The following is a 12,975-nucleotide window of genomic DNA, read 5'->3' on the forward strand; positions in this document are numbered from 1 at the left end:
GCAAGTGAACGCTTGGCTATTAGTTAATGTGTTTTCAATAACATATCACACCACCACAGGGGGTAAAATCATATTGTCAGGATTTGAATCCAGGAGCTCTTGAGCACCAGATGGCAGCTCCTCCCTCTGAGCTTTTCGGCTCGCTGGACAGTTCCGTGCTAATTCAAATACTTGTACCTATATTGTTGCTGATGGTCTCCACCCTGAGTTCCTGTTTGTCACCACCCTGAGTTCCTGATTGGCTCATCTTGATTACACACCCTATTTAAACCTGGCCTTGCTCTTCTTCCTTGCGTGATTATTGAGCTACTAGCCTCTAGTCAAGCTTCTTACCACCTGTTGCTTCTTCAAACGACACTGCTGCTCCAGATATCGGCCTCTGTCTTCCCTGACTACGATTCCTGCTTATTCCTTCAAATAACATTGTGGCTCCTGATGATGACCTCTGGCTATCCCTGACTACTCTACCTGCCGATGCGGCCCCTAGTGGTTGCATTATCACTACTCCAAACCAGGTCAGTCCATAACACATATTCTCTGATGAAGCCCTTTCAGACTGTTTGGAACATCTGCAAAATTGATTGTTCGGAGAACAAAAAGGTGAGCGCTATCATGAGTCCTGTGTCTGCCAGCAGTAAAGCCTCCTGAGACCACACGTGTTAAGGCTTTTCATCCATGGAAGAGGCTCATGTACAATTTTTCCTAAGAACACGGCCATGAATAAAGAATGGGATCTAAACCTCCCCCAAGAGCAACTACCACAACTACTGCAACTACGATCCAGGAGAAAATTTCAGATGAACTTTGGTTTTTCCTGCATGATGATAACCATGTCAGATGGCAAAAGTGATAACTAAGGAGCTCGGTGAAAATGTGGGTCCATGGCCAGGACACTGCCTAGTTATCAATCCCATTAAGAACCAATGTATAATCCTCAAAAAATGACAAAGAGAAACCTAGAAATTGTGATAAATCCCAAGCACTGATGAGACAAGAGCAGGCGGTCATCAGTCAGAATTTGGCAAAGAATCATAGAGTTGTAGAGTTGGAAGGGACCTCCTGGGCCATCTGGTCCAACCCCCTGCTCAAAGCAGGATTTGCTAAATCATCCCAGAAGCCGATATCCAGCTGCCAGGGAGAAGGGCAGAAGTCTGGAGAAAAAAGGAACAACACTAAATAGAGAGTCTTTCCATAAACTTGAAGTATTTGTCCATAAAAGTTTAAAGACTTAAGAAAAGTTTATAAATTGTACTGAATGTACAACTTGGCTTTCTACTCCTGATGAAGATGTCTGTAGTACTTCGAAACGAGTTGACAGAATAAAGAAAAAACGCAAATACTTTGGACTTGGATCTCTTATATGTGATACTAGCAGCACAGATTATCCCCAAATTCCACTTATCTGTGTAAATGCTCCTTAACATTCTTTTGGTTGGTGGGTGTGTGGCATTTATTTTGTAATCTTATATTTCTCATTAGTGGCTTAGTAATGTGCAGGAGGCGCATCTGACTGAAAGATGAGGCGGGAGGCAAGCCACAACCAACGAGGAGGTGGGAGTCGCCTCAATCAATGTGGAGGAATGTGGTGCACCCTAAATCAACGAGGAGGCACACCAACTAATAATGAGGTGAGAGAAGCATAGCAACCAACGAGGAGCCGCACCCCAACCAACTAGAAGGCGGGTGGGCGAGCCCGAATCAATAAGGAGGCTGGTGGCGAACACCAATCAATGAGGCAGGTGGCCACCCCAATCAATGAGGGGGCAGGAGGCGTTTCAAAACCAATGCAGAGGTGGGACAGAAGGCGCGTCCCATCCCACGATCAGGCGGGAGGCACGTCCCAACCAACAACGAGGCGGGAGGCACAGCTTAAAATAAAGGTGGGTATGGTCACATTTCTGACCTGGATATTCCCTTTAACCAACTCCTGAACTTTGTAGTTACAACTTTGGCTATTCTTGTAGGCTACAGTGGTTGTTTTTTTTCACACCAAGTAATAGTTCCCCCCAATATTTAAAAGAAGGAATTTCTTAGGTTGTGGTCAGATGGACAGTATTAAACTAATCTAGGTTTTAACAGTGAAAATGATTTCCACTTGAGTTTAATAAGGTTTTTATCGGTGTTCTGTCCGAGTGACTTTGAAAGGGGGAGACTTGTGTAAGTATCAGAATAAAATAGTGCATGCAGTGATTTTCGTGCACGTGAATTCACCCCCTTTTAGTGCCGTTTACTTCTAATTTTGTCCTATCTACACAACGACAACACTGATGGATGAAAATCTTTTGGCCTGTGCTGAAATCATGGCTTGGACTAGCAAAAATGGTACAAGGAGAGATGAGAAGAGTGGGGAGGACAATGACCTATACAGGGAATGCCCACCGAGCCCTGAACTTGTAGCTCCAAAAGCAGACAGGGCTCGGTGCAAGCAGATCTATCAAACAAAGGAAGGAAAACAAAAATAAAAGTAAACCAACAACATAATGTGACCTGAACCTCTCCAGGGTAATCAGAAACAGAATTATAAAAGTTTTGTTATAGTAACTTAGTATGAGCTCCATCAATCAAAACAAAGCAAAAAAAAAAAAAAAAAAAAAAAAAAAAAAAAAAAAAAAGACACCTGCACAGCTCATTCTGGCTATTGCTTTTACACAAAGATGGCTACAACAACCTAGAACATTAATTAAAGATCTGGGAAGATTTAATTAAGGTGCAATAAACGAGACCAGACGATCACGCATGGAATGTGCAACCGTCCACTTATTAATTGACATGAAGACTTGAGGAAATTACTTCCCAGACAACTCATTTACTTGGAAAGAACAGGATATTAAAAAGTTGTTCTCATCTACCGGTGACAAGAAGGTTGGCCGCCATAGTCACAGACAATCCCCAAAACGAGAGAAGAAGGGTGCTAAATTTAACACCTGCCTTGTAAATGCAGAAACATAAGTTGCTTAAGAGCTCGGCCACAGGGCCGGTAACAAAAATGTAAATCTCTCGGTCATTGGAGTCAAAGAGGAAACACGAAGATGGCACCCAAAATTATTTGTTTCCAGACGATGACCTCAGGCTGAGCTGGTTCCTGACCTCCCTTACAATCAAAAACTATGACAATAAGTTGCTTTTGACAAACTAGCTTTCTGTGCTCCGGAGCAACGCTCTCTTCTGGCTCGTGAGTGGTATATCGAGAAGGGCAAACCCCTCTATGACGTCCATGTGCGTTAATAGGGCGCACAGACACGGACTGTTTTCGCGAGATACAATCTGGAAGAAGTGGAGGGCACCAAGATCTTTGCCCTTTTTGTGACTTCATTTAACAATTCTGCTTTGTAACTTTCTCCTTCTCAAGAAACATTTCAGGCAAATAGAGAGGATTCAGATCGGAGATTCAATCTCATCAGCTCTGTCGTCAATGCCAAATCAATATGACATCAGGAGCGAAGGACACGTAGGGTTCGCTCATAGATGACGTCACCTTTATAGAAGTTGAACTTGCCGCCATAATATCAACCATTATGCTACATGACACACCGGATCGGTATCTTAAGACATTACTATTGACACTAGAAAAGAAGCGTTGTCTGAATCTTAAAGGGATTGTCCAGTCACACCATAATGATGACCTACCCACAGGACTGGTCACCAATATAAGATCAGTGCCCCTTAGCTCCCTGACTGATCTGATATTGGTGTCCCCAATACGCAAACTACAGTTGGCCAAGCTGGCAGATATCACTCAAGCAGAGTATTCTTGTGCATGGGGGAGCCGGGAAGGATGGCTGCCGGCTTAATAATGGTTAATACCAAAGCTACCTAATGTGTATAGGGAACTATGGAGAAAATCATCAACATCATAGTAGTGAAAAACCCCTTTAAATTGGGAATGCAGCAAACTGCTCCGATGCAAAGGTCAACAATATACAGCCATGGCCAAAAAAGTGTTGGCACTCTTTAAATTACACGTTTTGTTATAAACAGGTTTATTTCTATTGCGTGTTTTGGATGTAATTTCACACAAAAGCTCAAAAATGGACAGGACAAAATTTTTGGCACCTTTCCAAAATTGTGGGTAAACAACTTTTTAAGCTTGTGATGCTTGTTCAAACTCACCTGTGGCAAGTAACAGGTGTGGGCAATATGAAAATCACACCTGAAACCAGGTAGAGAGGAGACGTTGACTCAATCTTTGCATTGTGTGTCTGTGGTTGCCACACTAAGCATGGAGAACAGAAAGAGGAGAAGAGAACTTTCTGACGACTTGAGAATCAAAACTGCTGAAAAATATAAAAAATCTCAAGGTTACAAGTCCATCTCCAGAGATCTTGATGTTCCTTTGATCTCCCTGGATGTGGACGTCAAAGAAAAATTTATGAAACGTGGCAACGCAGGATAGTCCGAATGGTGGATAAGCAGGCCAATCAAGTTTCAGGGCGAACCAGTGTCAGCGTGAACTATCTGTCCACAGTTGAATGAAATGAAATGCTATGGCAGGAAACCCAGGAGGACCCACTGCTGACACAGACATAAAAAGCTAGACTGCAGTTTGCCAAAATTTAAGTAGGTGTAACAATTGTGGGTGTGGACCCACTTGGCAGCAGGTCGGGTTTACCCTGGAAGGGTGTGACAAAGCGACTACCTGGTTGTTCACTAGTGAAGTGAGATTAGGTTTGGCAGCAGGTAGTCGCCAGGTACAACTCCAGGGCAGTGCCAGCAACTGACTGGAGGCTCAGAGGCACAGGAACGAGGTTAAGGAAGGCAAAGAAAACGTGGTCAGATGGTTGGAGGTCAGGGAAGCAGCAAACAGTCAGCATAAATAGCCAGGGTCAGGAACTAAGAGGTCAGACAGGACTGAAAACTAGCCGGGTTGGTAACGAGAAGCAGAATACAGAGGTAAGCATGCATAAACGTGAACTACTGGGTAGGAACCAAACGTTTGAGCAACGGGTGGTGAGAAAAGCTGCCTTATATGGAGCCTCCTCAAATGGGAAAGCCCTGCAAGACAAATCATTGCAGGGCAGAGCAGAGTTAAATTCCTGCGTAGACCAGCCACACTCCCCCGAAGGCAATATGGAAACACCATGCTTTAGTAGCAGTGCAAAAGAGGGCAGCAGGAACAAACCACAGATAACTGACCTGATGCGAGGAGACAATGCACAGTGACCATGGTGGGTAGGGTGGTGCCAAAAAGGCACACAAGCTTCCTTTGTGACAGTGAGTAAGCCAAAATTCATCTGGGAAATAGTCTTGTGGACAGATAAGACCAAGATAGAGATTTTTGGTAAAGCATATCATGCTACTGTTTAACGAAAAAGGAAATGAGGTCTACAAAAGAAAAAAAAAACAAAACACAAAACCTAAAGTCAAATATGGTGGAGGTTCAAATATGTTTTGGGGTTGTTTTGTTGCTTCTGGCCCTGGATGCCTTGACTGTGTGCAAGGCATCGTGAAATCTGAAGATTACCAATGGATTTTGGGTCACAATGTAGTGCCCAGTGTCAGAAAGCTGGATTTGTATCCTAGGTCATGGGTCTTTCAGCAGGACAATGACCCCAAACTTACTTTAGGAAGCCCCCAGAAGTGGATAGAAATAAAGTGCTGGAGATTTACAAAATTCCGGTTGAGAGGCGTAAGAAGCTTGTTGATGGTTAAAGGAAGCGATTGATTGCAGTTATTTATTCCAAAGGGCGTGCAACCAAATATTAAGCTGAGGGTGCCAACAATTTTGTCCTGCACATTTTTGGGGTTGTGTGTGAAATTATGTCCAATTTGCCTTCTTTTCTCTGTTTTATTGTGGTGTTTCAATACACACAAAGGAAATATATGTGTAGAAGAAAACTTGTGTACGGTAATTGGAATAAGATTCTGGGAGAAATACTTCATTTTCTGGAACAATTTCAAGGGTTTCCAACACTTTTGGCCATGACTGTGTAAGTCCCGGACAACTCTTTTAGAACAAACTTTTACTGCACTTACATTATAAGAAAAAAAACAACTATCCATAATTGGAATCCACACAACTGTAATAACATGAACCGTTCATTCATTGGGTAATTTATTGTAAAATGTGAACAGTATTAAAAAAAAAAACAAAAAAAACTCTCAAATCGCTTTTTTTTCTAGTCTCATCACAAAAGCCTGAAAAAGTGCCGAAATAAAGCAAAAAAGCTTTAAAGAAAAAAAAAAAAAAAAAAAAAAAAAAAAGCGCCTCCAAAAAATACATTAGGGCCATTATACCAACAAGTGCGCAAAAAGTGTCTGATTATCTGGTAAGGAGTTAACTTATAAATTAAAAATCAAAAGGAAAGATCAATTGGAATCAGGAATAGACTATATCATGATCTAAATGTGTGGCTCATACATATGGAAAAGAAGGATCCCTTCAATAAAGGGTCCGCTACGGACCTTCCCCCATGTATTTAGTATGAGAGCCTTAAAAAATAGTATGAGAGCCTTAAAAAAGTAATGACGGCAGAGGGAGAACATGAAAGTATAATCAGTTCAGGGCTGATGCATTATTAATGTGCTGGAGGAGGAAGCCCGCTTTAATCGCCCCTTATCATGAGCTGTAGACCGGGGGGTGAGAGGAGATATTAATCAGCCCTGTGGTCACTGACCTTCCACGTACACGGGGGCACGATGCGCTGGATCACACATTTACCGCTCCTGGGTAAGCGCTTTTCCACGTATGCAGGGGGCACGCTGCGCTGGATCAGTCATTCACCGCTCCTGAGTAAGCGCTTCTCCACGTATGCAGGGGGCACGCTGTGCTGGTTCACACATTTACCGCTCCTGGGTAAGCACTTTTCCACGTATGCAGGGGGCACACTGCGCTGGATCACACATTCACCGCTCCTGGGTAACCGCTTCTCCACGTATGCAGGGGGTACGCTGTGCTGGATCAGACATTCACCGCTCCTGGGTAAGCGCTTCTCCACGTATGCAGGGGGCACACTGTGCTGGATCAGACATTCACCGCTCCTGGGTAAGCGCTTCTCCACGTATGCAGGGGGCACGCTGTGCTGGATCAGACATTCACCGCTCCTGGGTAAGCGCTTCTCCACGTATGCAGGGGGCACACTGTGCTGGATCAGACATTCACCGCTCCTGGGTAAGCGCTTCTCCACGTATGCAGGGGGCACGCTGTGCTGGATCAGTCATTCACCGCTCCTGGGTAAGCGCTTCACGTATGCAGGGGGCACACTGTGCTGGATCACACATTCACCGCTCCTGGGTAAGCACTTCTCCACGTATGCAGGGGGCACTGTTATGATTGAGTCACCGTAGGAGGCAAAAACAGAAATGCTAGCTAAGTCCAGAAAACCAGAGAGGTTGGCAGCTATCGGATTGCAGACCCCTGATCCTATCCACAACAACTAACAGTAGCCGTGGGGGGGGTTCCTACGATGCCCTAGACCCCTCGATCACAGCCGGAGAATTAAACAGGCCTAAAGAAAGAAAGGGGAAATCTAAACTGCCCCAGAGCAGACCCCAAAGCAATAGGCAGCCCCCAACAAATAATGACGGTGAAGCAAGATGAAAATACAAACACAGACAGAAAGATAGACTGAGCAAAGACGGGGCCCAAGCTAACTAGATAGGAAAGGACAGGAAGGCTGCTGTCTGCAATCCGTGAAAAACCCTATGAAAATAAGAGCCAACAGACTGACAGTGAAAAAGGCCCTGAAGACGCTAGGCTTCAAAAAAGCTATGTCAGTACTCAGGAATATTCTGAAGACAGAGCAACCGGAAAAAGGAGATTCAGCTCACCCCAGCAGGGAATGGCAGAATCCAGAAAAGCAAGGAAAATAAAAACAAAACACCAATGCTAACAGGCAAAGCAGAAAACTTAGCTTTAGAGGAGCAGGAATCAGACTGGTGTCCTAGAAGTCCACAGAGAAATCACCTGCAGGGCAGAAGGGCGTCGGCAGCCTTATATCCAGTCCGTGACTCCATTCAGCCAGTCATCCTCATTAGGCTCAGGTGCCTGATAATCAGGCTCATTACCTTCCTTTACCAGAATAGGGAGTTCACCAGACCTCAGTGACGAAGGGGAAAATGAACTCACAACAGTACCTCCCCCTTGAGGAGGGGTCACCGAACCCTCAACCACGCCACCAGGGCGATCAGGGTGAGCCCGATGAAAGGCACGCACCAATCTTTTGGCATGAATATCAGAGGCAGAGACCCAGGAATTATCCTCCTGACCATAACCCTTCCACTTAACCAAATACTGGAGTCTCCGTCTAGCCAGACGGGAATCCAGTATTTTCTCTACCTCATATTCCATGTTACCTTCAACCAATACAGGGTCTGGAGGTGCCACCCCAGGAACAACTGGTTCAACAAACCTCTTCAACAAGGACTTATGGAACACATTATGGATTTTAAATGTGACAGGAAGAGCCAAACGAAAAGAGACCGGATTAATAATCTCCAAAATCTTGTAAGGTCCAATAAATCTAGGCTTAAACTTTGGAGAAGCCACCTTCATAGCAATATTTTTTGATGATAACCACACCATATCACCAATCTTAAACTGGGGACCAATGGTCCTATGTCGATTGGAAAACCGCTGGGCCTTTTCCTGGGAGAGAGATAACTTATCCACCACTTGGTCCCAGATCTGGTGCATTCTCTCCACCACAGTGCCAACACCTGGGCAGGCAGAAGGCTCCACCTGCCCTGAAGAAAATCGAGGATGAAACCCAAAGTTACAAAAAAAAGGTGACATCAAAGTGGCAGAACTAGCTCTATTATTTAAAGCAAATTCGGCCAAGGGCAAAAATGAAACCCAATCATCCTGATCAGCGGAAATAAAACATCTCAAATACGACTCCAAGGTCTGGCTTGTTCTCTCTGTCTGCCCATTGGTCTGAGGGTGAAAAGCAGAGGAGAAGGACAACTGAATTCCCAGCTTGGAACAGAAGGTCCTCCAAAATCTAGACACAAACTGAACTCCTCTGTCAGATACAATGTTCTCAGGAATCCCGTGCAAGCGAACCAACTGTTGCAAAAACAGGGGCACCAACTCAGAGGAAGATGGCAACTTAGGGAGTGGTACAAGATGAACCATCTTAGAGAACCTATTACAAATCACCCAAATAACAGTCATTCTTTGAGAGACCGGCATATCAGAGATGAAATCCATTGAAATATGGGTCCATGGCCTCCTGGGGACCGGCAAAGGCATCAGCAACTCACTAGAGCGAGAACAAGATTTAGACCGGGAGCAAGTCCCACAGGACTGCACAAAATTCCTGACATCATGAGACAAGGTGGGCCACGAAAAAGAGCGACTCACCAGATCTCTAGTACCAAAAATATCTGGATGACCAGCCAATGCTGAGCAATGAACTTCAGACATCACTCTCTTCTTCCACTGGTCAGGAACATACAACTTTCCACTGGGACAACGCTCAGGTTTGTCCTCCTGGAACTCTTCCAGAGCACGTCTCAAATCGGGCGAGATGGCAGAAAGAACTACCCCTTCGCCTAAGATGGTAGCAGGCTTGGTCACCACAGGAGAATCAGCAAAGAAACTCCTAGAGAGGGCGTCTGCCTTGACATTCTTAGTTCCAGGAAGAAAAGAGACCACAAAATCAAAACGTGTAAAAAACAAGGCCCACCTAGCCTGTCTAGGGTTCAAGCGTTTAGCCGACTCTAGGTAAATCAAATTCTTGTGGTCAGTGAGGACCACAACTTGATGTTTAGCTCCCTCCAACCAATGTCTCCACTCTTCAAATGCCCATTTCATGGCCAACAGTTCCCGATTCCCCACATCATAGTTACGTTCAGATGGAGAGAACTTTCGGGAAAAGAAAGGACAGGGATTCATTTTAGATGTTACAGGATCCTTTTGGGACAAAACAGCTCCTGCACCAATCTCAGAAGCATCCACCTCTACCTGGAACGGGAGTGAGACATCAGGTTGCCGCAAAACCGGGGCGGAGGTAAATCTTCGCTTCAGCTCCTGAAAGGAAGCAACAGCCTCCGGAGACCAATTAAACACATCAGCACCCTTCTTAGTCAGATCAGTCAATGGCTTGGCAATACTAGAAAATTTTGCAATAAATTTCCGATAAAAATTAGCAAAACCCAAAAACTTCTGGAGGGCCTTCAAAGAAGTGGGCTGAACCCAATCATAAATGGCCTGTACCTTGGCCTGGTCCATTTCAATAGTAGACGGAGACAAAATAAATCCCAAAAATGAAATCCTCTGTACTCCAAAAAGGCATTTCGATCCTTTGACATACAGGGAATTCTCCCTGAAGATCCGGAACACAGTCCGAATATGTTCCACATGAGAATCCCAATCCTTGGAGAAGATCAAAATATCATCCAGATAGATAATCAAAAATTTATCGACAAAGTCTCGGAAAATATCGTTCATGAAGCACTGGAAGACAGAAGGGGCATTAGTGAGCCCAAAAGGCATCACCAGGTACTCAAAATGTCCCTCCGGAGTATTAAACGCCGTCTTCCATTCATCCCCCTGCTTAATGCGGATAAGATTATACGCCCCCCTGAGGTCAAGCTTGGTAAACCAGCAAGCACCTCTAACTCTAGAGAATAGATCCGAAATCAGGGGTAACGGATACTGATATTTAATAGTAATTTTATTGAGGGCACGATAATCAATACAAGGCCTTAAAGAACCATCCTTTTTGGCCACAAAAAAAAACCCGGCACCTAAGGGTGAAGAGGATGGTCTAATATGACCCTTCTCCAACGCCTCCTTAATATAGGACCGCATAGCCTCGTGCTCGGGTACAGATAAATTGAAGAGCCGACCCTTGGGAAATTTACACCCCGGGCTTAGTTCAATTGCACAGTCATAACTCCTATGAGGAGGCAAGGACGCAGACTCATTCTCACTAAATACATCATAAAAGTCCGCCAAATAGTCAGGAACATCATGCGACTGAGGAGAGGTGGAAAAAACTGGAGCCTCACTAAAGGCACACCGACAACCTCAACTCACCACAGACACAGATTTCCAATACAAAACTGGATTATGAATTTGCAACCAGGGAAACCCCAGAACAACGGCATCATGCAGACCATGCAACACCAAAAATCTGCAATTTTCTTGATGGTCTGGGGCGACCCGCATGACCACCTGGGTCCAAAACTGAGGTTTATTTTTAGCCAAAGGAGTAGCATCAATCCCCCTCAAAGGGATAGGCGTCTGCAGAGGTGTCATCGGAAATCCACAACGTTTAGCAAAATCCAAGTCCATTAGGTTTAGCGCTGCTCCCGAATCCACAAAAGCCTTGGTGGAAAATGTGGACAGGGAGCAGATCAGAGTAATTGCCAGAAGAAACTTAGGTTGAACACCACCAACAGAAAACATGTGTGCAAAGCGTTTCTCTCGTTTAGGACAAACAGAAATAATATGCGAGGCATCTCCACAGAAAAAACACAGCTTATTACGCCTTCTGAACTCCTGACGTTGCGCCTTAGACAAAACTCTATCACATTGCATAGGTTCAGACGTCTGTTCAACCGGTGGCAACACCTCTCGTGCAATCCTGCGTTCACGTAAACGCCGATCAACCTGAATGGCTAATGACATAGAATCGTCCAGACCAGAGGGAACAGGAAATCCCACCATAGTATCTTTTACGGCCTCTGACAAACCCTTCTGAAAGAGAGCAGCCAAGGCATTATCATTCCAGGTAGTAAGGACCGCCCACTTTCGGAACTTTTGACAGTACAACTCTGCAGAATCTCGACCCTGGTTCAATGCCAACAGGGTCTTTTCAGCCTGATCAATAGCATTAGGTTCGTCATACAACAACCCCAAAGCTTGAAAAAATGCGTTCACATTAGTCAGAATAGGATCATCTGGTTTCAAAGAAAACGCCCAATCCTGGGGATCGCCACGCAGCAAAGAGATGACAATTTTAACCTGCTGCGCGGAGCTCCCTGACGAGTTAGGCTTCAAGGCAAAAAATAATTTACAATTATTTTTGAAACTCAAAAATTTAGATCGATCCCCAAAAAATACATCAGGTGTAGGGATCTTTGGTTCAACAGCATGCGAACGAGCAAGGCAGGCGGAAATTCCCTGCACTTCCGCAGCGAGCTGCTCCACACGATCAGACAATTGCTTTATCTCCATTGAGAGAAAAAAAAATTCCCCCCACGGCCTCAGAGATATAGAGGAAAGAATATACACACACTTTTTTTTTTTTTTTTTTTTTAAACACAATTCTTTCCTGCTATTGAGTACCCTAGGATCTGCGGTATGGCGGGTGATTCTGTTATGATTAAGTCACCGTAGGAGGCAAAAACAGAAATGCTAGCTAAGTCCAGAAAACCAGAGAGGTTGGCAGCTATCGGATTGCAGACCCCTGATCCTATCCACAACAACTAACAGTAGCCGTGGGGGGTTCCTACGATGCCCTAGACCCCTCAATCACAGCCGGAGAATTAAATAGGCCTAAAGAAAGAAAGGGGAAATCTAAACTGCCCCAGAGCAGACCCCAAAGCAATAGGCAGCCCCCAACAAATAATGACGGTGAAGCAAGATGAAAATACAAACACAGACAAAGATAGACTGAGCAAAGACGGGGCCCAAGCTAACTAGATAGGAAAGGACAGGAAGGCTGCTGTCTGCAATCCGTGAAAAACCCTATGAAAATAAGAGCCAACAGACTGACAGTGAAAAAGGCCCTGAAGACGCTAGGCTTCAAAAAAGCTATGTCAGTACTCAGGAATATTCTGAAGACAGAGCAACCGGCAAAAGGAGATTCAGCTCACCCCAGCAGGGAATGGCAGAATCCAGAAAAGCAAGGAAAACAAAAACAAAACACCAATGCTAACAGGCAAAGCAGAAAACTTAGCTTTAGAGGAGCAGGAATCAGACTGGTGTCCTAGAAGTCCACAGAGAAATCACCCGCAGGGCAGAAGGGCGTCGGCAGCCTTATATCCAGTCCGTGACTCCACTCAGCCAGTCATCCTCATTAGGCT

The 12,975-nt window shown here is 44.8% G+C and overlaps 1 protein-coding gene across 3 annotated transcripts in view; it reads right to left on the reverse strand.

Annotated features, from left to right (window-relative positions):
- The window catches only part of ZFAT (zinc finger and AT-hook domain containing), a 241,332-nt gene that overhangs the window by 58,080 nt on the left and 170,277 nt on the right, over positions 1-12,975 (reverse strand). The gene's annotated exons all lie outside the window — the stretch shown is intronic.

Source organism: Dendrobates tinctorius, unplaced genomic scaffold, assembly GCF_039654945.1.
Source record: "Dendrobates tinctorius isolate UK_male_01 unplaced genomic scaffold, ASM3965494v1 ptg000116l, whole genome shotgun sequence".
NCBI lineage: Eukaryota > Metazoa > Chordata > Amphibia > Anura > Dendrobatidae > Dendrobates > Dendrobates tinctorius.